This window comes from Bos indicus, chromosome 5 (assembly GCF_029378745.1).
Source record: "Bos indicus isolate NIAB-ARS_2022 breed Sahiwal x Tharparkar chromosome 5, NIAB-ARS_B.indTharparkar_mat_pri_1.0, whole genome shotgun sequence".
Taxonomy (NCBI): domain Eukaryota; kingdom Metazoa; phylum Chordata; class Mammalia; order Artiodactyla; family Bovidae; genus Bos; species Bos indicus.
In genome coordinates, this window is record NC_091764.1 from 62313758 (window position 1) to 62338623 (window position 24866).

Consider the following 24866-nt stretch of genomic DNA (forward strand, 5'->3'; position numbering starts at 1 on the left):
TTTCTCCCTTTCTTCACAGCGACAGTTCTAGAAGAGGCAGTCTATACTGGTTGTTTCTACTTTCTCACCCCTGCACCCATTCACACAAATATCATGAAAACCTGATTTCTGTCTCTAACACATAGGAACTGCCCTCATTAATGAGCTTTATCCAAGTCCAATAGAACCTTTTGTACTCTTACTTTATTTAATGTGTCTATAACATTCTCTCTTCTGGAAACTCTTTCCTCGATTTCCATTGCACCAATCTCTCCTAATTTTCTACTTCTTTGCATGCTTCATTTCAGTCTCCCTCACACCACATTTTTCTCCATCTATCTCCTAAATATGATTTCCCTTACTCTACATCATGTCCCCTAATCCTGTGTCTTCACTTTAACCTAAAATGCTGATAGCCCCCAAATTTTATATTTCAAGCCCAGACCTCCATCTATATCAAACTGCTCCTGGACACCTCTCCACTAGACTGGCCCATGCTTGCATAGACTATTAAAAAAAAGAAGAAAGATGCCTGGAAAACAGCAATATCTAACAGATATATGGAGGAAGAAGAACACTGAGGGCTCAGAGACAAAAATCCAGGAGTGAGTGATATCCTAACAGCCAAAACAAGAGAGGATTTTGGGGGGAAAAAAAAAAAGAAAAGACGGCACAAAAGTATTATATACAAGATCAAGTGACATGAGGACTGAAGACCATCCCCCTAAATTCAGAGTTAGCATCTTGTGTTAGTGATTTGGACAAGAGACATTTCAGAGGTTAGGGCAGAAGCTAGACTCCTGTGGATTATAAGCCCATCCATATTTTTTTTCCTTCATGTGCATTATTATTTTGATTTCAAATGAACTTTAGAAATGAATATAACCACAAAAAATTAGGTAAGCAAGTAATTAAAGATCTCACTTAAACAAAGAAGTAAATAATTAGAAAAGCACATATAGAGAACATGAGTCATTCTTTTAAGAACCTGACTAAGGGTAAAAAGCAATGGAGAAGGCAATGGCAATCCACTCCAGTACTCTTGCCTGGAAAATCCCATGGGCAGAGGAGCCTGGTGGGCTGCCCTCTATGGGGTCGCACAGAGTCGGACATGACTGAAGCGACTTAGCAAAACAGTCAAATGCAGATGAGGGTTTAGGGACTGCTTGTTTTTCCGGGTTGGTTGAGTGGGTAGCAGTTTTTATTTTTTTTATTTTTTTTCACTGTTTGCTATATTGTTTTTATTTTATAAAGAGAGAATATCTAGAATATGCAAATAAAAAAGATGATTGTCCTGTAGTTATTCTCCCTTTCCCCAAAGCCCTGAAGCCGCCAGGGAAATAAATGACTTCAGGAATCCTGATGATTAAGCAGCAAGAGAAAATGACTGGTAGTGGGCGAATTTAGATGCCTGACAACTCAAATGCGGATTGGTTACATCAGTCACAGCTAAAACAGTGGACTGACTTCAGGAATAATCATGACTTGCCTTCTCAAAGATTTCTCTTCAAATCATCCTGTTAATGGGTTCTACTATTGCGTTGCTGTCAGTTCAATCCATTAACAAATACTTGTGATTCCTCGCAGGACTGAAAATACATGCTTTTAAATTAAATTTGGTGGGTGATTGGGGCTGGGCTTAGCATGGAGATTTTGGAATGATTTTATTGCGGGAAGGGGACCCCTTCCAGGACCTGAGAGTGGGCTCTTGTTTAATCCTCTGACTGAATTGTCTGAAGAGACACACAGGCTGACAAAGACTTTATTGGGAAGAAGTGCCTGGGAGAAGAGAGAAGCAAGGTAAAGGGACCCAGGAGGACAGTTCTGCCATGTGGCTGGAAGTCTTGGGTTTTATGGTAATCGGGTTAGTTTCCAAATTGTCTCTGGCCAATCATTTGGACTCAGAGTCCTTCCTGGTGGCTTATCACTCAGCCAAGATGGATTCTAGTGAGAAGGATTCTGGGAGATTGGAAGGACTTTTGGACTAGAGTCTCTTCTCTGCTTTTGACCTTTCCTGGATTCTTCTGGTTGGCGGTAGTTTGTTAGTTCCACCTTCCTTCCTAGGACCTCTGGTTGTAAGATAATTCTTACATGTGGTTACTACAGTGCCTGACCAGGGGGAGTGGTTTCAGTCACTGGTTCCCTTAACAATTTAAGTCTCACCCGGAGCCCTCCATGAAGCAGCCACTGGTCCTGCAGAAAATGCTCTTCCCCTTTTCCCAGGAGAGACTTGTATTGGTGTCTGCAAATATTGTCATACGCACAGTCCTCTTTCTTGCCCTTTCCTTCTGCTTCCCTCCCTATGGCATCATGTTGGATCAGGTTCTTAAAAGCATGTGTGATATTGGTGTGCCATGAAGAATAATTTTGAGTCTTTGTTGGTTCTTAAAGATTCTTCCTGCATTACTCTAACACTTCTATCTGAAGTATTGCTGATAGCAGCTTTTAAATTGGGAGAAAGTTGAGGCTGTTTATTAAAGGAAGAAGAGCCGTATGGAATTAGAAATGGAGGAGTGATACAACGGCCGAAAAATTTCCAACCACTCTGTCGGGTTTTATCAAAACCATGGCTTTGCATGCACTTTATCCACTTCACTTCCCCTGATTTCAGTAATTCTTTATTGAACTCAGGTTAAAATTTAATTCTCAGCCTTGCATTTAAATGATGTCCTCAAAGTCTGATTTCCTTTCTCCCATATTATATCCCACAAGTCCTACTCAAAACAATGCCAGGAGCCTCTCCTCACCTCTGCCTCATCTCTCTGATTGTTTATAAACTCTATTTCTTAAGACCTAGTTCAAGTTCAGCTTCCTCTTAGCTCTCCCTGATTACCTCAGTTCACAGCAGTTACTCCCTGTATAGAGCCACCAAGGGCATGAATATATGGTTCTTCGTTTTTGCTGACTTGCATAACTATTCGCCCATTTATGTACACATTCTTGTGTACAATCTGATGTAGACACATGAAGGACTTTACCACTCCAACATCTGGAGAATCCTTAGCTTTCACTGTTGGGCCCTTGTAATAGGCACAGCTGCAACAAAGTGGTTTTGTGAGCATTGGCAAAGGCTGTGAAGGTCATTGGTGACCTTTTGAGACTAACTGACAGGTGGACTAGGGAGCTGCTGCTGCTCAGTCGTGTCCGACTCTTAGCGACCCCATGGACTGCAGCCCACCAGGCTCCTCCATCCTTGGGATTTCCAGGCAAGAGTACTGGAGTGGGGTGCCATTGCCTTCTCCAGACTAGGGAGCAGAGGAAGCCAAATAGGTCATAAGACAGCAAAGGGAAACACACAATCCTAGGAGGACCTAAGCATTCAAACATTTGTTGAGCAACTACTATGAACAGGGCATTGCCCTAGATATGAAAGATACAGCAGGTTTCTGAACAGAACAGGTTTCTGCCTTCATGGAGCTTTCAGTTCAGAATAGCAGACATGTAATTTCAAATGTGACATGTGGAAGAAAAAGAAAAGAGTACTATAAGAGACCATCATATCCGATACATTTCTGGTGGCTTGATCACAGCCTGTTGCACAGCAGGCACTCCCTGTCTGAAAAGATGTGGAAGAGAAAGGGAGGTCAGGGAAGGAGAAAGGAGAAGGGACATTAATTAAAAATTTGAATGTCTCAAATTATTTTTTCACTTTTTGTTTAAATTGGAGGATAATTGCTTTACAATGCTGTATTAGTGTCTGCCATACATCGACATGAATCAGCCATAGGTACACACATGTCCCCTCCCACTTCAACTTCCCTCCCACCTCCTACCGAATCCCACCCCCCTAGGTTGTCACAGGACACCAGGTCTGAGCTCCCTGCATCATACAGCTAATTCCCACTGGCTATCCATTTTCCAAGCTATAAACTGTTTCAATGCTAGTCTCCGATTTCATCCCACCCTCTCCTTCCCCGACTGTACCCACAAGTCTGTCCTCTGTGTCTGTGTCTCCACTGATGCCCTGCCAACAGACTCATTGGTACCATCCTTCTAGATCCCATATACATGTATTAATATGCGATATTTGTTTTTCTCTTTCTGCCTTACTTCACTCTGTATAATAGGCTCTAGGCTCATCCACCTCATTAGAACTGACTCAAATGTGTTCCTTTTTACCCTCACATTAGTGCTATGCAGCTGCTGCTGCTGCTAAGTCGCTTCAGTCGTGTCCAACTCTGTGCGACCCCACAGACGGAAGCCCACCTGGCTCCCCCGTCCCTGGGATTCTCCAGGCAAGAACACTGGAGTGGGTTTGCCATTTCTTTCTCCAATGCATGAAAGTGAAAAGTGAAAGGGAAGTCGCTCAGTCATGTCCGACTCTTAGCGACCCCATGGACTACAGCCTACCAGGCTCCTCCGCCCATGGGATTTCCCAGGCAAGAGTTCTGGAGTGGGGTGCCATTGCCTTCTCTGCATTGGTGGTATAAATATTTACAAATAAAATCTGCGAACTTAAAAAAAAAGGTTCCATTCACTCATTCATGTAATAAGTATTTATTAACTACCCTACTGTATGTGAGGTACTCAGGTGGAGTTATTTTCCATTTCTTACAGGGGAGACATATAACTGAATAAGATTTTAGCTTATGGGTGGAAACAAAGGGAAGTTTTTGAACTTGGTGGCTTCTAGAATCTCTTGCTACTTCTCTAAAACCCTGGACCTTAGCCATTAACTCTAACAGGGTCCTACAGGCATTAGTCCTACACAGATGCCTGTTGGGTTGAACTGCTTACATTAAGCTGAGCTTTTTCCAAGAACCCTAAATGAAGCAGGTGATTTGTAGCCACTCACTAACTTCAGATCCTCTGTTTGTGAAGCAAAGGCATATCCTTCTCTCTTATTTCTAAAAAAGACCAGAATTGGGAATTCATGACTATCCAATTCCTGATAAAGGAAAGGATGAGAAGTGAGAGACACCTTCAATTGAGCAGCTGCTGGTACACAGTCAGCTACCATCTCAACACACGAAACTGCTTCATGTGTCGCATTATTTGTCATTTTACTGCAGTAATATAACCACAAGATTACAAAGTTAAATTTATGTAAATCATGTTTTGGAAATTACTGAAGCAGACTGAGGGGCCTGTTTGTACTCAATCTGCTAATGAAAGGACCCATCTCACCAACAGAAAATCAAATGAAGGAAATATTTTTGCTGTACTTCCTTTGGTCTGTTTTGAAGATGTAAAAGGATTCTGCTAAGAATGTTCCCCCTAAAGGCTTTAATTTGGAAGAAACAGGGAGGAGAGAGAGAAGTCTGTGTTCAACCATGGTTAAAGAGGCCACCTTGGGAGCTGGGGAATGTTCCCTTTGGTTTATTGTCTTTTCAGCAAGGCTGGTGGTGTTTTTGTTCCCAACTGATTACTCTATCAAACCCCTAATGTTTTCAAGCAACCATAGACTATGCAGGCAACCCTTATAAGGGTGATGTTCCTGCATCATGAATCTAACACTCATTTCCATAGATGGCAGCATGACTAATGATGAGGCTTCACATTTCTATAACAATTTACAGTTTCCAGACCACTTTCACATTCATCATCTCATTTGATTCTCATGACAACCCTGTGAGGTCTGGAGGGCAGGAATTATTGTTCTTATATTTCAAATGAGGAAGAAGAACTCAAGGCTCAAAAGCGATGTCCCCTCCCCAACCTAGTAAATAATGAAGTCATGACTCTAACATAGATCTGATATTGATTTCAGTGTTCTCTCCATGGACAAATTTCCAGATTTTTCCTAAAGGACCATAGTTTGGAGAGCTATGTCATGAAAACAAAAGCACTTCCAAGCAAATAAGATGTGTGTATGTGTTTATAAACACACCACATACACACTATACACACACACACACACACACACACACATACACACACATATATATATATATATATATATATATATATATATATCCCTTTTATCAGCTGAGACTCAGTACAGGAGACAGAAACCCCTCTAAGTGTTTCAAGAAGAAAAGAAATTTAACATGAGAAATCCAGTGATTACAAAATTTTTGGAAAGGCTGAAGGAACAGAAGTCAGGGGCTGCCCCAGGCTATTCAGCTCAAGAACCCATCACTGTGCCCACAATACCAAAGTCTGGAAGCTGCTACTATCACACGACAAGGCCAAAACTGCCTATAAATAATAATGTCCCTCTGACCTCACTTGCCAGCATCAACAACAGCAGGAAAATTGCCTGCATTTCACTTTTACTTCTCAAAGCTTCTAGGAATGCAGGTGATTGGCAGAAATGAATTCTCAACCAGAATTTTCATTGCAAGGGAGTCTGGGACATGTAGTTTTTAGAATGGAGTTGAGAACACCCCTCGCATCTCAGTCATACCCTCTTTAAAAATGCATGGTGCTCATTAACATTTTAAGGCTATTTAAAAAATCCAGCAGTAGAGGAAAGTATTAAACTTTAACCTTGTTAAATTCAGCTTTTCCCCAAAATTATTTGACCATGGAACTCTATGCAGCAGCCCTCCATTAAGCAGAACACTCTTGGGGAAACAGCACTGAAGCAAGCTGGTGGCAGCCATAATGCAGCATACACACACGCACACACATGCACACACACACACACAGGTGTCAGTTAGGCAACTGATAAAAATAAAATCAGCAAGCCTCTGCTGTGGGCACTATGATGGGTACGGGGGCAGCTCCACAGGCCAATCCCAGTCAACACAACAAACATCAGGCAAAATTCCTTTCCTTGGAGTAATTACAGTGTAGCTGAGAAAACTACCCTTTAGGCCTAGGCTCCCAGAATTTACAATGCCAGAATTAATACTAAGTGGGAAATGAGTTAAGACTAATAACTACAGAAGAACAGAAATCATGATTCATCACTGAGGGGTAAACCCAGACAGCAATCTGAGATTTTGAAAATAACTGAATATCGTTATGTGAGTCAAGTACTCTCTCTGGACAGGCCCACTGCTCTCTATTGTCTCTCATCTGCCCAAATCACAAAATTATATTTCTCTTTGGCATCTGGAGGCATTTGGGTTTCAAGCACATAGGCAGACACATGCAAGTGAAAAGACTTTGTGGAAAGGATGGAATCTGAATTGAGCTCTAAAGTCTGAGTGAGACAGCATCCTCAGCATATACCCCCAGACTTCTGAGAGAATATCCATGTTACCTGTGATACAGTTCAAGGGGAATCCCTGATTCAGCCTCGCTGAGCACTCAGGAGATGCGCCTCTGTTTCTTTGTAGGGGAGAAATCTCTAAGGAGAAAGGAATAGATGAGATGGGTCTCAACTGCCGTTTAGGGGATAGAATGCATCTTTTCCTAAAGAAAAGAGGATGCAGAAGAAGCCCACATATCCCTTCTCATTATGACAGAGAGGGAAAATACATGCTATATATTATGGCTAATGATGCTAATATATATATATATATATATATATATATATATTACGGCCGTGAAAGTGAAAGTGTTAGTTGCTCAGTCATGTCCTACTCTCTCTGTGACCCCATGGATTATAACCTGCCAGGCTCCTCTGTCCATGTGATTCTCCAGGCAAGAATACTTGAGTGGGTAGCCATTCGCTTCTCCCGGGGATTTACTCCCCAACCCAAGGATTGAATCCAGGCCTCCTGTATTACAGGCAGATTCTTTACAGTCTGAGCCACCAAGGAAGCCCATATTATGGCTACAGCATTTCCTTATTCTAGTGGGGTTACCACCATGAATAAAGCAATCTTTTCTGCATCCAGACTCAACTTTTAAGTGGCTTAAGTGAAATACTTAAAACACGATTCCCCATGCACCTGAATTTGGAAATCTTATCCTATAACAATTTTGGATTTTCTTTTTCCCCTAACCCCCACCCCAGCCCCACTAACTTGTATTGAAGAAACTGGCAGGAGATCCAACCAGTCCATTCTGAAGGAGATCAGCCCTGGGATTTCTTTGGAGAGAATGATGCTGAAGCTGAAACTCCAGTACTTTGGCCACCTCATGCGAAGAGTTGACTCATTGGAAAAGACTCTGATGCTGGGAGGGATTGGGGGCAGGAGGAGAAGGGGACAACAGAGGATGAGACGGCTGGATGGCATCACTGACTCGATGGACGTGAGTCTGAGTGAACTCTGGGAGTTGGTGATGGACAGGGAGGCCTGGCGTGCTGCAATTCATGGGGTCGCAAAGAGTCGGACACGACTGAGTGACTGAGCTGAACTGAATACTCACAGTATATTGTTTTTTCAGTGCTTTCAAAGAAAAGGCTATTTGGGGGAGGACTTTTAAAAGCCCTAAAAAACATTAATTAGGGAACATAAAAATGAAGGTTTTTTTAAAGATAGTAACATTGCTGCTGCTGCTGCTGCTAAGTCGCTTCAGTCCTGTTCAACTCTGTGTGACCCCACAGACAGCATTCCACCAGGCTCCTCTGCCCCTGGGATTCTCCAGGCAAGAATACTGGAGTGGGTTGTCATTTCCTTCTCCAATGCATGCATGCATGCTAAGTCGCTTCAGTCGTGTCCGACTCTGTACGACCCCATGGACAGCAGCCCACCAGGCTCCCCTGTCCACAGGATTCTCTAGGCAAGAATACTGGGGTAGGTTGCCATTTCCTTCTCCGGATAGTAACATTACTCAGGTCCATAAAACTGGCTTTGGGAAGCTGAAGAGAAATTGGAATGAATGAAAAACACTTCCGTACATCTTTGTGTATTATATTGTTAGAATTATTTCCAATGTGATCACTATGGAATAAGAAGCTGTTCACTGTAAATGTTATCAAGATGGTTTTATACCATAAACATATTACTGGTTTAGTGACTAAACTATTTGAAAACAAACCATACCATCCATTGTCTTCAAAACAGCATGCATGCTTAAAGAAACAGACATTTCATTCATTGTCAGCTTCCTGGAAGCTGGATTAATAATGCTTTCCCTCTTTTAGCAAACAGGCACACATGTTACCAGCAAAGGATATACTCCCGAGGCACTCAGCAAGTGAAGGGAAGACTTGGGCCCAGGATGTGGAACTCTGGCTTCCTGGACTGTGTTGAATACACGAAAACCAATGCCCCTCAGATACCAGCTCATTGTTCATTCAGTAAATATTCACTGAACACCTACTAGGTACCAGGCAATTAGGTAGGCTCTGGAGATACAACCATGTATAAAAGAGATGCAAGAGATATATCTGTACCATCATGAATTTTACAACCAAGTAGGAAAGAAAGTGAACAATCAGATAAATATATCCTTTTTAGTGATAGAGGAGAATGGAGGAGGCAGAATTCGACCCAAAAAGAGTTACAGGGACAGCCTGTCTGAGGAACTAACATTTGAGCTAAGATCTAAAGGACCAAACTTTCTGAGAAGACTGGGAAAGAGCGGGATGTGAAGAATGCTCAGTTTGAAGTGAGCAAAGCAGATAAGAAAGGGAGTTGATGAGGCCAGAGATGGGGCCCATGGTAAGAGTCCCATTCTGGGAGCAACGGGAAGCCATTATAGGGCTTTATATGAGTCAACTCAGGCCATAACAACGTATCATAGCCTGGGTAGTTTAAACAATGTGTTTCTCCCAGTTCTGGAAACTAAAAGTCCAAAAATGAGTTGGTTTGGTTCCTGCTGAGAGCCTTCTCTCTGACTTGTAGACCACAACTTTCTCATTGTATGCTCACATGGCCTTTCTGTGGTGTGTGTGTGGAGAGAGAACAAGCTCTCTGATCTCCTTTCTTACAAGGACACTAATCCTTAGAACCAGATGGAAACCTACCCTTCTGACCCCATTTAACCTTATTCCCCCACGAAGACCCCCATCTCCAAATACAGTCATTCTGGGGAGTTAGGGCTTTAATGTATGCATTTGTAAGAGAGACGGTCAGCCTGTAATGATTTAAAACAGGGAAATAACATCATTTGATAATCTAATTTCATTTTTTAAATGTCACTTTGACTACTGTATAGAGTGTGGCTCATGAGGAAAAAGAGAAGAAGCAGAGGGACCAGGAGTACTGACGAGAGAAAACATGACTTAGACCAAGGTGGTGGTGGTGGTGTTGCAAAGAATAAAAAGTGAGAAAGAATTGGGTAATCAGATATTAAAAACAAAATTGCCTAATATTTGGAGAAAATGAATAAGATCTGGTATATTAAGAAGGAAAATTCGAGCAGGAAGTAACGAATCATACACTTTTAAATGACTTTTTAAAAACAGTATCATTTAAAGAGAGAGACAACCTGCGTAGGTCCCCACATGGTAATGCTGCAGAATTGTTTTGATCATTAGCCTGCTTTCTTGTATTATCATTGTGATTCATAGTTATGGGGAAATTCAAGAAGGTTGCAAGGTTCAGTTATGATAGGCAATTAAATATACAAATGTTTATTAGAATATGTATTAGGTTCCTATCGCTACGTAACAAATTTCCACAAAATTAGCAGCTTAAAACAATACCCATTTGTTATTTCACCATTTATGTAGCTCAGAAGCCCAGACATCTAGCTCAGTGGGTCTCCTGCTCAGAGTCTCCTGAGGCTGAAATCAAGTTGTCGGCTGAGCCGGGTTCCTGTCTAGACCTCAGCTCATTCAGACTCACGTAGTTGTTGGCAGAATCCCGTTCCTTGTGGCTGCATGACTGAGGCCCATGTTTATTGCTGATTAACAGCTGGGGTACACTTTTCATCTCCTACAAGCTGCTTTTGGCCTTTCTTTTAAGGGCTCCCCAAATTAGATCAGGCCCACCTGCTAATCTCCCCATTGATTAACTTATGAGTGACCTTGATTACATCTGCAAAGCTCTTTTTGCCATATGAAAGTGAAAGTGAAGTCGCTCAGTCATGTCCAAGTTTTTGCGACCCCATGGACTGTAGCCCACCAGGTTCCTTGGTCCATGTAATCCATATAATACAACATAAACCCCCGAGCAATATTTCATAATAGTCACAACTTTCACCCACACTCAGTGGGAAGGAATTGTATAAGGGCAAAGGTTCCCAGGCAGCATCCTACCCTGTTGACCGCAGAATATCACCAAATCCTTGAACCTTGTATAAAGGTTTCCCATGACCAAAATCTCTTGTCATGCAATTCTTCACAAGATAATCTGTTGAAAATCACAAAGGTTAAAATAGAAAAAAAGGCAATATACATGCTTGAAAAATGAATCTGTTTAAAACACCCATGCTTGTAAAATTTCAGCTTCTCAACTGGTCCATAATGGCTCTTTCAGTCCATTTCAATTGTCTTTCATACTGCTTATACTTCTATACTATACTTATACAGTATAAGTACACTGTATACAATACAATTGTATTCTATACTTCAACTTCTTCTAACTTGGCTTCCTTTCTAGAGAGCGTGTGCTCAGTCGAATCAGACTCTTTGAGACTCCAGGCTCCTCTGTGCATGGGATTTTTCCAGGCAAGATTACTGGAGTTAGTTGTCATTTTCTCTTCCAGGGGATCTTCTTGACCCAGGGATCGAACCCACATTCCCTGCATTGGCAGGTGGATTCTTTATCACTGAGTCACTGGGGAAGCACTTTCTAGAGAGTACTGCTCTCTAACTTTTGTTTGTCCTTCAATAAAGCAGCAAGAACACATCTCCCTGTAAAAGGGACAATCCTTCCTATCTGCTCTAGGCTAGATTGGCTAACCTGAGGGGCAAACATATAGACAACCATTAGCTCACCAAGGAGTACTTTAGAAAATCTAAGAAGGAAACTTGAGATAGGAAAAGGTGACCAAAGATGAACTAGAGGGTCCAGAAAAACATTTATGGAGGGTGATCTGGAATAGGACATGTGAGGTAAGGAGCCAGAAGATGTACTTATATTGACTAGCCAGCTTTTTCGCAGCCTCACCATCAAAAATATCAAAATTGAAACTGAACTTCTGCAGAGTGAGAGGAGACTATGGGATGGACATACTGTCTATCTCATCTTTGTGATTTCATCCCAGTGGGCAATGTTTGATGACCACTCTCCTATCTCAGTATCCAGGGAACACCAACTCCACAGGGCTTGGGCATCCTGGCTGTCACTTTATCCTGCCCCCATGGTCAGAAAGAGCAGACATCCTCTAACTCCAGCCATACCACAAGTCCAATTTCTCTGACATGACTTCCAAAATCACACAGCCAGGTGTCACCCCTGAGAATAAACCCTGAAATTTCTATAGTCTGTTGTATATTTCCATAGTCTACAATTATTATTGAGGACTTACTATATACTAGCTGTAAATACAAAAGTTAGCAAGCTATACTCCAATAAAAATTAATTTTAAGACAATAAAATAAAAAGGGAACAATATATAAAATGCTCTGCTCTTACGGGGTCTACAACCTAGTGGAGAGAGATGAAAAATAAACAGTATGATAAAAGCAAGATCAATTTAGACAATAACACTAGAAAGAAATTAAAACAGGGTCAAAAGATCCTGTGGAGTGGGAGAGAGAAGCGCTCTTGGAGGAGATGACATTTGAACTAAAAATCTAAATCCTGACAAGTATCCGGCTTGGGGAGAGCTGGTAAAGAGGAGAAGGATGGGGCATAGGAGAGTGTTCCCAGCAGAGATAAGAGAGGGTTGCAGTGAACTTGACAATGGAAGAAAAGAAGGCAATCCCTATGGCTGTAGCACAGTATATGAGGCAAAGGAAGTGAGGAAATTACAGAGCTGAGCACAGGCTAGCTCACGATGGATCTTTTATAGGTTTTAGGGAGATCTTGAATTTTAGATCCTAAATTATATCAAAATTACTTCATGCATCATCTTTCCCCAAACTATTCTTGTTAAATTTCCCATCTCTGTCAAACATATTTTACTTCCATTCTTCCTATCACCTGGCTCAAAATTTAAGCTTTAACTTGACTTCTTATGTCACTTCACCTTTCATAGTCTATCAGATGTATCAATTCCCCCCTGCTCCTTTCACCCCCTCATCCTTTTACAGTCCCACATGATCATTCTTTGCAGATCTTCCCCACCTCATGCCTGGACTATTGCAGTAGCACCCTATCTGGTCCTCTTACTTTCATTTCTCCTTGTATCAATCCATCAAACAGGATTACCATGATTATTGTCTTAAATCTTCATATTGATAAAGTTACTCCCCTGTTTACAACCTTCCAGTGGATATCTGACTCAAAAGATCAATACCAAATCCTTGATAGGGGATAAGTTAAGCCCCTGCATAACTTGAACTTGATGTGAAGGAGAGACCTTCCCTCTCCATACTCCCTCTTCTTGAAAGTGAAGGTTAGGTGAAAGTGTTAGTCACTCAGTCGTGTCTGACTCTGCGACCCTATGGACTGTAACCCACCAGGTTCCTCTGTTCATGGAATTTTCCAGGCAAGTATACTGGAGTGGGTTGCCATTTCCTTCTCCAGGGGATCTTCCTGACCCAGGGATTGAATCTGGGTCTCCTGCACTGCAGGCAGATTCTTTACCATCTGAGCTGCCAGGGAAGCCCACTCCCTCTTCTTCTCTCTCCCAAACACAGCTTGTTCCCATTCTCCTTCTTGGCTTTTCTCACATTGTTGCTTTCTTTGGATGCCCCGTCTTTACAAGTCTAAAATCTATTCTGTAGAATCCAGCTCAACATCCAGCTCTTTCCTCTCTCAGTATCTACAGCAGTTTTCAAAGCGTACTCCTGGGAGTCTGACATCCTGCTTAAGCATCTTTGAATTCCTCCTTTCCTGACTATAGCCCGGTGAGGCCAGATTTTCTCCATGTACTTCAAGCAAAGCAACATATCACAACAGATAGACTGCAGAAGCAGACAGTAAGCCAGGCATTAATGAGATTGGTAAAAAAATATATAAAACAATGTCACTTTTCTCATTATTTTGTTTGTTTTGAAAATGCCAAATAAAAGCAAAACCGGGCTTAGATAAGACTATAGCTATAGCAATGAGGGACCAGCAAGTGTCTCAATCTCAGACAGACAAAGGCTCCTCTTCTATAGGGAGGGGTTAGCAGGGCCAGTAGAGACGTTGTGGGAGAGGAGGACAAGTCGATGGAGTCAGCACTTCAACAAGAAATGCTTTTTTTTTGTAGCCTGCCAGTTCTCAGAATGACCTCTTAAGGGGGAGGCAGGAATGGCCCACACCTTAGTGCTTTGGTGTACGCTCAAATTTGGAGGCAAGCCAAAATTTAAGGGCCTGTGGGGGTATGAGAGAGGCCTGATTAAAATTTGGTCAAGCCAATATTCAGTGGATAAGTAACAGGTGATTATGAGCCTTTGATTAAAAAGTATGGTTATTTTTCATGAAATAATTTTATGTTTACTTCTAATAGGTTTATTATTTTGAAATTAATATATAAATATGTTTAGATACCTTATTTTTATACTAAATGTTATATATTGTTAATGTTTATAGATATAACCCACATATAAACAAAAGCCCTTTGAGGTCCTCAAAAATTTTTAAGAGCATAGAGGGATTCTGAGATCAAAGGGTTCAAGAACCATTGCTCTGGATCTCTCCTAACTGTGCCCATTAATCACAGAACAATGGTGTGACTCTGAGATCTGTCAGATCAATCTCTTCATGATATACATGAAGAAAGACTTTGGGAGGCTGTGTGACTTGCCCAAGACCACAGTCAATATAAGGCCCCACTGAGATGAAATACTGAACTCCTGCTTTCTAATCCTATGTCTACCCTACTGTTGCTACTTTGTTTTTCAGATGGGTGTCTAAGTTGTAGCCAACTTTTGAGATCAAGCCTGTCTTTAACTTCTCTCATGAACTTCAGAGCATCTAACACACACTCCTAATAATCATACGATAGGTTCTGCAAATTCCTGTTGGACAAATGGATACAGAAAGGAAGGAAGGGAGGAAGGAAGAGGAGGGAGGGAGGGAGGGAAGAAGAGAGGAAGGGGAGGGAGGAAGGGAGGGGGCTTTTGCAGACCCACAGGCCTTGAAACCACTGCTGTCTTCCAACAATCAGATCAGATCAGATCAGTCGCTCAGCGTGTCTGACTCTATGTGACCCCATGAATCACAGCACGCCAGGCCTCCCTGTCCATCACCAACTCCCAGAGTTCACTCAGACTCACGTCCATCGAGTCAGTGATGCCATCCAGCCATCTCATCCTCTGTCGTCCCCTTCTCCTCTTGCCCCCAATCCTCCCAGCATCAGAGTCTTTTCCAATGAGTCAACTCTTCGCATGAGGTGGCCAAAGTACTGGAGTTTCAGCTTTAGCATCAGTCCTTCCAAAGAAATCCCAGGGTTGATCTCCTTCAGAATAGACTGGTTGGATCTCCTTGCAGTCCAAGGGACTCTCAAGAGTCTTCTCCAACACCACAGTTCAAAAGCATCAATTCTTCGGCACTCAGCTTTCTTCACAGTCCAACTCTCACATCCATACATGACCACAGGAAAAACCATAGCCTTGACTAGATGAACCTTTGTTGGTTAAGTAATGTCTCTGCTTTTGAATATGCTATCTAGGTTGGTCATAACTTTCCTTCTAAGGAGTAAGCATCTTTTAATTTCATGGCTGCAGTCACCATCTGCAGTGATTTACCTACACCTATATCATTCCACACACATTAATCTCCTAGTAGTTATTTCTAGACTTCTGGGGCCCCAGAAATCTGTCCTAACAAAAACTCCCAAATACCCCTGAAAGGTTTACTCTGCAGCCTGGAGTAGCCAAAGGCAGGCCTGCAGAAGCGGCATGGTTTGTCACTGCCCTGAGTTGCACAGCCTGCCAAGGCCAGAGCAGGAATGTAGCTGATGCTCTGCTCTGTCCCACTTTGTTACTCACACCGCCTGTGGCTTCACAGAGTCCTGAGTCCTGCAGTGGTTCAACTGGACCAGAGGGAAAAGGGAGATGGAGGAGTGTGTCAACACAGACAAGAGCTTCTCCAGTCAGGGGGTGCTGGAGCAGAGCCCCAGGGGGTGGGGAGGCAGGTCAGAGGAACAGATGGCAGCCATTAGAACAGGCTGCTTTTAAAGAGCAAAAGAAACAAGAAAGGCTATCAATCTTCTAAGAAAAAGGAAGGATAAGCTAGGAAATAATTAGGGGAAAATAATATCTTAACAAAAGAAAACCATCTCCTCCCTATTTTAAGGGATATAGACTTGCATAGGCTGTAGTCAGACCTTGTTCCATAGTCCCAGGAAAATTATCCAGACCTTGGGTCTTAGAAATTGGAATGTAAAGCTGGGAGCTTGTGGGTGGAGGGATTAGCTTGGATCCAATTGTTGACCACTTCACCACCACAGATGAGGGCTTCAGAGCATGACCATACCGTGTAGGAGGTGATTCAATAATCATTTGTTTTCCACAGTCAAGTCTACACCAGCTAAATTTAGCCAGAGATTAATGAATCCTGTTCAAGGTGCTGGGAAACTACATAAAGCTCACAGATCTGTCTCATTTCTCCACTACCTTCCCTCAGTTCACAGAGGACTCCAAAAACTTTCTCAAGTCCATATGTTAGGTCATCTTCCACACTGCTGTCACCCAGGGTCCAAGCTACCATTGTTGCTCATTGCATCAACCAGAACCCAGTGAGAAAAATGAAGTCCAGCTCTGATTGGAAGGAATTTAATATAGGGGCTAGTTAGTAAGGTTTTGGAAGAGCTGAAAAGCCAAACAGGGTGTGATGAGGCAACCCAGAGATCAGCAACTACAGTGGGGAGCTACTATTGCCTCCGGGATTGGACATGCTGAGGAAGAGATAGCACCGCTACTGTCTGAGAACGAGAGACACTGGTTAGAAATGAGAACCATGAAGAACAGCATCCAGCAGAATCAGAGCCCACAAACAATGGGACTGCCCAGTGGGTCTGTCCAGGGGGCTGCCAGGGGACAGCTGGTACCAAAATGACTAACACTGCTAGGGATGCACCACAAAGAAGGGACAAGAGGGACTGTCCTGTATTCTCCCTTCCTCTAGCTCTGTCATTTCCTTCCAACTTTCTTTTGGATAGACTGGACCACCCAAAAGGCTGAACCATGCAAAAGGGAGTTTGCCAAAGAGTTTGGGAAATAGACTTTTCTTTTTCATGAGAAGGCTGGAGAATGGATTTGAGAATCAACAGGCAAATGATGAACAAGTAAATCGGTAACCTCATGGAAATTTCCTCCTAACTGGTCTCCTGGCTTTTACTTTTGCTTCTCTTTCATCCTTTTTCTGGGGAAACAATGGAAACAGTAACAGACTTTATTTTCTTGGGCTTCAAAATCACTGCAGATGGTGACTGCAGCCATGAAATTAAAAGACACTTGCTCCTTGGAAGAAAAGCTATGACCAACCTTCAGTTCAGTTCAGTTCAGTCACTCAGTACTGTCCAGCTCTTTGTGACCCCATGAACCGCAGCACACCAGGCCTCCCTGTCCATCATCAACTCCTGGAGTCCACCCAAACCCATGTCCATTGAGTCGGTTTTGCCATCCAACCATTTCATCCTTTGTCATCCCCTTCTCCACCTGCCCTCAATCTTTCCCAGCATCAGGGTCTTTTTAAATGAGTCAGCTCTTTGCCGGGAGATGGCGAAAGACAGGGATGCCTGGCATGCTGCAGTCCGTAGGGTCACAAGGAGTCAGACACGACTAAGTGACTGAACAGCAACATCCTTTCTCTATGTGGAAAGCTCTATAAATTGGTTTTTATCACATCTAACCTTCAGTAGCTTCCAGGATCACATCTAAATCCCTTACCACGGAGGCAACCCACTCCAGTATTCTTGCCTGGAAAATTCCATGGGCTGAGGAGCCTGGAGGGCTACAGTCCACGGAACTGCAAAGAATCAGACACAATTGAGTATCTGAGCAGTGCAAACATGGGCTACAGGCCTCTCTGTGGTCCTGCCTCTGCCAGTCTTCTCAGCTGAATTTCAAGCCACTCTCTTCTTAGTCACCACCCCCAACCCTAAGCACTGCCCTACACATCCCTCTCATGTGTCAAGCCTTCATACCTGTCCTTCCAACTGTCTGAAAATATCTATGCCCCCTGCTTTGGTGAAATCCTATTCACCTTCTAGGTTTCGGTTTGAATGTCATTTTTAAGGAGAGAGAGTTTGCTGAGCTTTCAATGAGATGCAACATTCGGGGTCTTGATCAATCCCTGTTCTTTTTCCTTCTTGGCACTTCACATAGTTTATAGGTATATATTTACTTACAATTCTATTTTAAAAATATCTGCTCCTCACCTGTCTAGAAACTCAACAGTCGGTATATTGCTGAGTGTCATCTCTGGGGTAGCTGTTGCATCTAACACTGTGCCCAGCATTGAACTGCTCATCAAAGAATAGGCAGAGGGTGTGTACAGAGGGATGCTATGATGGGAGCATATTATTTAATTCATGTGTTTTTCTAAGATCCATCCACCCTCCCTTCTGATCCTTCATTTAGAAACGTAGGAATTAACAATCTCTGAATAAAGTACCCCCAATGGTAAATAGATGTGCAAACCCGTTGTTCCTAACTTGAGCTTCAAGGATACATTTTTGACTTCTGTATTTAGAAGGACAAAAAGTTTATTGTGTCCTTTGGAGAATAACTCTTGCTGAGAAAACAGGAGAATTCTAAGGCAACCAGTTACCTTTTCATGACAAACATGTGAAAAAGCTTCTCCCTTTTTATTTCCCATCAACGTTGTAACTTGTCCTTATTTTTTTGTGTGGCTGTGATTCTGTCATGCTTTGTAATGTTCATTTAATAACATAAGGATATCACAGTATGTTTATATTACTCACAAAAGACCACACCATTCTTTCTGGATGTGTAGCACATTTTTGAAAAGCTCTTTTAAGTAGGTTTTGCTTTTCATGCAGGAAAGGCTACTAGTTTAATACAAGTCAAGGACACATCCATGGTTGTAACCATGGCCCCTCCTTGTGGCAAAACACATGCAATGACTCCAAATGCCATCTCTATTTTTTTCCCTCCATCTAACCTTTATCAGCAAACTAACAGAGGAGTATGAACCCCCAGCAATCTTGGCCTGGAATTTTAGCTATGGGTTTGCCACATTCCTAGAAGTTTCCTTAACACCCTACCCAAAGCATTTTCTTAATGGGGCAGTCCTCCAGCCTTTTTAATTTTGGCTCATTATTTTTCATTCTACTGAGCTAAGTGTGTTATTAATGACAACAAAAAAATTAAGTATGGTGTGCACACTAATCTAAAATTTTGAGTTGGCAATTAGTTGGAACGAAATGCAATTAGATGTTTTCCTTCAAGTTCTAATTTACATGCTGGAAAACATGGGCAGCCTTCACAAGTAATTGCAAAAATAAGCCCTGCTTTCTGTGTTTGTGTGCAAATATAAAGCTCCCCAGCACACCTGCCTTTGCCTAAACAGAATAGAGTCCCAGGGGTCTTCTTGCTTTATGATCATTGATGTATACAGCAGAAAAGAAACCAATCAGCCTTTAGGTATAAAAATGTGTTTTCGCTCATATGCAGAAGCTCATCGTTAATCAGCATTGACTTTACCTGGGGAGAGCTGGGTTGTATAAACTAAGTCTGACAGTATCTCCTTGTAACCCCATGAGGTGAATTAAGGCTCTTCACAGCCCCAGAACCCCTTTTTGTGCACTTAGAGTAACAGCTAATTCAATTCAATCCATTAAACATTTCATGAGCACCTACCCCTTGTGAGTTAGGAGCCTTGGAGGGTTCACATTGAATGAGATACTGTTGACATCAAGAGTAGATCTAGTAGACTAGATAAGGCAGGGACATGAATACCGTCATGAGAAAGGCTCCACAGGAGGTTGGTAGGGTGTGGAGTGACTAAGGAGCAACATTCCTGAGGAATGATGAGACGTGGTGGTGTCACGACCATGTCAGTGTCCCAGCAGAGAATCTGGTTTCAGCTCAGCTCCCATTCAAGAAATTACTTTTTAAATTGAAGGACAGTTGACTTAAGAAGTTACTCTTGCAACACAAGGACATGGCAGGAGGACTTCCCATCTCTGCAGAAACACAAAGTACAGAAAGGGAAGAGTAGGGTAATTTTGCAGAAAATAAGAGCAAATTAAAAATCAAGTATTATGTGTTTTCTGCAAATAGCAGATAGACAGATGAAAGCAATATTTTATTGCAGATGTGGAATCAAATGGCAAGGGACACACAGAAAGAATTCATGAGCTTGTAGAACTTAGATGATACAAAGAAGAAAAAAAAATATATCCAGCACAGAATAGAAAACTTTCTGTTGGCCACACTGCTGAGTGGTTTATTAGTTCCTTAGTGAGGAGAAAACAGGTCAACATCAGAATCCCCCCATATATAATGTATAATTCCTTCTGTACCAACAATTCGCTTGCTTGCTGCACATAGTTCTCATTACTTAGAACTATGTGTAGGTTCTAAGGTTTGGTTATTTTTTACTTATTTACACCCCATATTGTTTCAAAGCAGCCAACATTGTATTATCATCATAAATCCCTAAGATAAAGAGCACCATTTAGATTTTTTCATCCATGTGGAATTCTAAACTGGGTGTATCTCACCTGACAACAGAGATCAAGACTTCAATGCTCAGAGTTTGTAAAAACCACACAAGTAACACATTGCATTATATCTGCAGACAGTCAAGACTTCCTTGTGCCTAAGTGTGCTATAAGTTACAAAAGTGCATAGTTTTGCCAAATGCTGTAGCCAAGATATAAACAAAGAAAACAAGCAACTACAGTTGGAGGAACCAAGGAGAACCTCATGTGGGGAGTACCTCTTAAAGGAGGATGGGAAGGTAGGAAGAGAAGCATTTCTGACATGGGAATGGCATGTGCAAAGCTATGGAGGTAGGATATTACCTGGCTGTATGCACTGTAGAAAAGAAGAAAATAGAGAAATACTTCACTATTTATGTCCTCATTTTTAAGTCTTTGCTCTTTTTACATAGAGGGAATACTTTCATAGGAGATGAAAGATTCCACAGTATCTATTTCCCTATGACAGGTAATGAGATGCTAATGAAGCCAGCCTCATACTAGATAGAGAAAGTCTACCAGCACAGTTATGAGTTATGGAAGGATTTCAGAGAGAAAAATTCTTCTTTAAAATGTCTTCACACCTCCTCAATGTGGTGTTGGAGAAGACTCTTGAGAATTCCTTGGACTGCAAGGAGATCAAACCAGTCAATCCTAAAGGAAATGAACCTTGAATATTCACTGGAAGGACTGATGGTGAAGCTGAAGCTCCAATACTTTGGCCACCTGATGTCAAGAGTCAACTCATTAGAAAAGACCCTGATGCTGAGAAAGGTTGAGGCAGAAGGAGAAGGGGATGACAGAGGATAACATGGTTGGATGGCATCATCAACTCGATGGACATGAGTTTGAGCAAGATCCAGGAGATGGTTAAGGACAAGAGAAGCCTGGCATGCTGCAGTCCATGGTGTCACAAAGAGTCGTACATGACTGAGCAACTGAACAAGAACAACACACCCTTATACTTAAACTCACCTTAAATTTCTCTAATGGGAGCAAAATCTTTCATTTTACAATTGGCAGCAGTGTGTTAAAGGTAAATACTCAGAAAAGGCAACAGATTAGCTGTAATTCACATGCAAGTACAGATGACATTATTGTCTGTTGTGTGTGGGTGGGATAGCTGGAGAAAGAAGAAGGGGACAACATAATGAAACTGTGAACTTGAAACAGGGACCAGGTTATGGTCCAGGGTTTTTGTTTGCTTGCTTGTTTGCAGGTTGAGGGGGTTATTTTTTATTTTAACAAAAAGTTTTATTTTAATTGAAGTATAATTGCTTTACAATGTTGCGTTACTTTCTGCTGTATAACAGTGTGAATCAGCTGTATGTACGCATAGATCCCATCTCTCTTGAACCTCCCTCCCACTCCCCTATCCCACCTCTATAGGTCATACAGAGTGAAGTAAGAAAGAGAAAGACAAACATTTTATATAAACATGTATAAACAGAATTTAGAAAAATGGTACTGATGAACCTATCGGCAGGGCCGGAATGAAAAAGCAAATATAGAGAATGGGCTCGTGGACACAGTGGGAGGAGAGGGAGGGATGAAATGAAACAGTAGCATTGACATACGTACACTATCATGTGGAAAAGAGATAACTAGTGGGAAGTTGCTCTATAAACAAGGAGCTCTGTGCTTTGTGAAGGCCCAGGTGTGAGTGAGGAAACAAGAGAACGAAAAAGGTCCAGAAGAAGAAGGTTGGTATAAGAATGACTAGTGTGGCTGACTTCATGCCTATATGGGAAACAGTTGTAGGTGCAGAGATGTTCCCCAAATGCCTTCCTGAGCAGGGCAGGGCAAATCTAGCCACTGCTTTGGTACAGTTCTCTAATAATCACCAACTTTCCTATAAAATCCAGCACGAAGAAGATGTCAAAATTGCTCCAAGTACCTTGCTGTCACTGGTGGTTTCAAAAAGCATATTTTAATTCTGTAAGGGAGCCCAAAACTACGGAAAGCTGAACAGTTATTTAAAGGAGAATCCCATTTTTAAACACTGACTTATTTTAATTTTTTTCATTATTCAGAGGTAATCCCTCTGAGTTTGGAAGAGGGAGGGCTGTCATAGAAATTTAGAACATGCGGGACCACTGCTTAATGCCAGCATAGGAAGAGCCTCTAAACAGGAGAGGCATGAGTGAAGAGGGGCTTTCTTTTTATGGGAGAGAGACTATAGGTTGATAAAATCAAGAGCTGCTTTTATAAAGAGAGCATCACTATACAGACAGGGGAACGTGGGAGCTGTCAACTACAGTCCCACACTCTGTAGGAGATGTAAGGAGGGATCACAGGTGATTAAAAGTGTTTTGAGCTAACTGACTCCCCCAGGTAAGGTTAAGCTTAGCAAGAAGACCCCTGCCAGACTATCGCTCCAGCTTTGATCTGCACTCAGTAAGCAGCTGGCATCATGACCCTTTATCAAAAGCATGTGTGAGTGGATGAAAAGATAAAGAAGAAGACAGTAGGCAGGAAGTATCCAGGTGTCCATGGCTAATTGCATTAAGCCTCACTTGTCCATCTGTGCACCACACGGGGTCTTTTTTTTTCTTTGTATATGAGTATGGTTGGCACAGAGCAAAGGCCGGGGAGGTCTGCACTTCCTTCATCAGTAATGTGGAAATTTACTTATTTTCAGACATCAACTGTACTGTACTGTTATATTGTCACCACATTCTCTTATGTTCCCTGCAGGGAATGCCTTTTAATAATGACCAGCTATTCTAATAGGATGATTCTTGGCTTGTTTTTAAATTTATTCAAATTTAAAATCAACAAGCAGGTAAGAAATAGCAAGAGCCTCAATTAGGGTAAAGGGTTTTTTTTAGAAAAAAAAAAAAAACATAATTCCAAGAAAAAATATGGGAGTTAAAATCCACAGGACTTGTTTATTAATTGGATTTGGTTGAAAATTAGGGGGCTATGAATTGGGTAACTGAATAGAGGCTGGTGCCACAACTGAGATGAAAAATTGACTACCTGCAGAACTCAAGGTGCCTAAGGGACACTATGAATAAAGATCAAACTCTACTGTGGCAACAAATAGCCCCCAAATCTCAGTGGCTTCACAAACTTTTATTCCTTGCTCATACTATAGCCCATTGCAATTTGGGCAGTTTTCCTAGGAAGCTCCCTTTCAAGGAGTGACTCAGGAATCCAGGCTCCTCCTACGTTGAGACTCTGCCATCTTGGAGAACTTAGCTTCCAGCCAGGAGGATAGGAACATAAGGGATTGGTGCATATCATTTCCATTCCCATCAATCCATAAGCTGGGGCTCATTTCCAAAGTAAATGCAGGAGGGGCTAGCAATTATAGTCATCCTGTGTGCCCAGAAAGAGGGACAAGATGGGATAAGCATCTAGCCGTTTCTGCCACAAATATCCAAGGAATAATAAAGTAGACAGCTGAATAATCCAACCTGGGGTGAGAGAGGGAATGTGTCAGACCTGGAGATGTATATTTGGATATGATCAACTAGTTAAACCTAGAAAAATCTACTAGATCAACCAAGGGGAGGATATATCATAAGAAAAGAAGGGAAGCCCGAGGAATGCCAAATTTTAAAGAGACATAGAGAAAGATGGCCAATGCAGAAATTCACCAGGGACAAGGTAGGGAGCACAAAAAGTAGAATAAGGAATTTTCTTCTAGTAATTAAGAGATATATTCAGCATTCACTGAAGTGAAGCTGGGTAAGAGTGAAGGGACCATGTTTACAGAGTCAAAATGTTAGCTCATTCTGATGAAGAATTTTTATTCCTTATGGGTAATAGAGAACTCTGAGATTTGTGGTTTAGGTGCTGGGACAGAACATTTCTAGGACCTCTCCCTTGTATTAAGAGAAACGATATTAGGATTTCGAGGAAAACACATCCAGAAGTATTGGCATATATGTAATAGAAAGTAAACTGAGCTAGCAGCCATATGAAGTGAGTCCTAGCTCTGGCTCTGTGTAGCCATGATGAAGTCATGTAGTCTCTCTGAATGTCAGTCTCCAAGTCTGTGAATGTGGAGAAGCACTTTCATAATGAATGACACTCATTATTCATAATAATGATCAACCTGATGTAACCAGGTTCTAGGCTAAATTCTTCCTGCAGATTATCTCATTTATTCAATCCTATTTATTCCAATTCCATGAAGGAGGTAATATGAGACTATCCATTTTACTAATGGAGGAACTGAGGATGGGAGAAGTTAAGTAAATTTCCCCTAATCACACAACATTCAAAAAACTAACATCATGGTATCCAGTCCCATCACTTCATGGCAAATAGAAGGGGAAACAATGGAAACAGTGACAGACTTTATTTTGGGGGGTTCCAAAATCACTGCAGATGATGACTGAAGCCATGAAATTAAAAAATGCTTGCTCCTTGGAAGAAAAGATTTGATCAACCTAGATAGCATATTAAAAAGCAGAGACATTACTTTGCCAATAAAG

At 41.8% G+C, this 24866-nt stretch overlaps 1 long non-coding RNA gene across 1 annotated transcript in view; it reads right to left on the bottom strand.

The window, feature by feature from the left end:
• The window catches only part of LOC139183002 (uncharacterized), a 435115-nt gene that overhangs the window by 159626 nt on the left and 250623 nt on the right, over positions 1 to 24866 (bottom strand). The window lies entirely within an intron of this gene.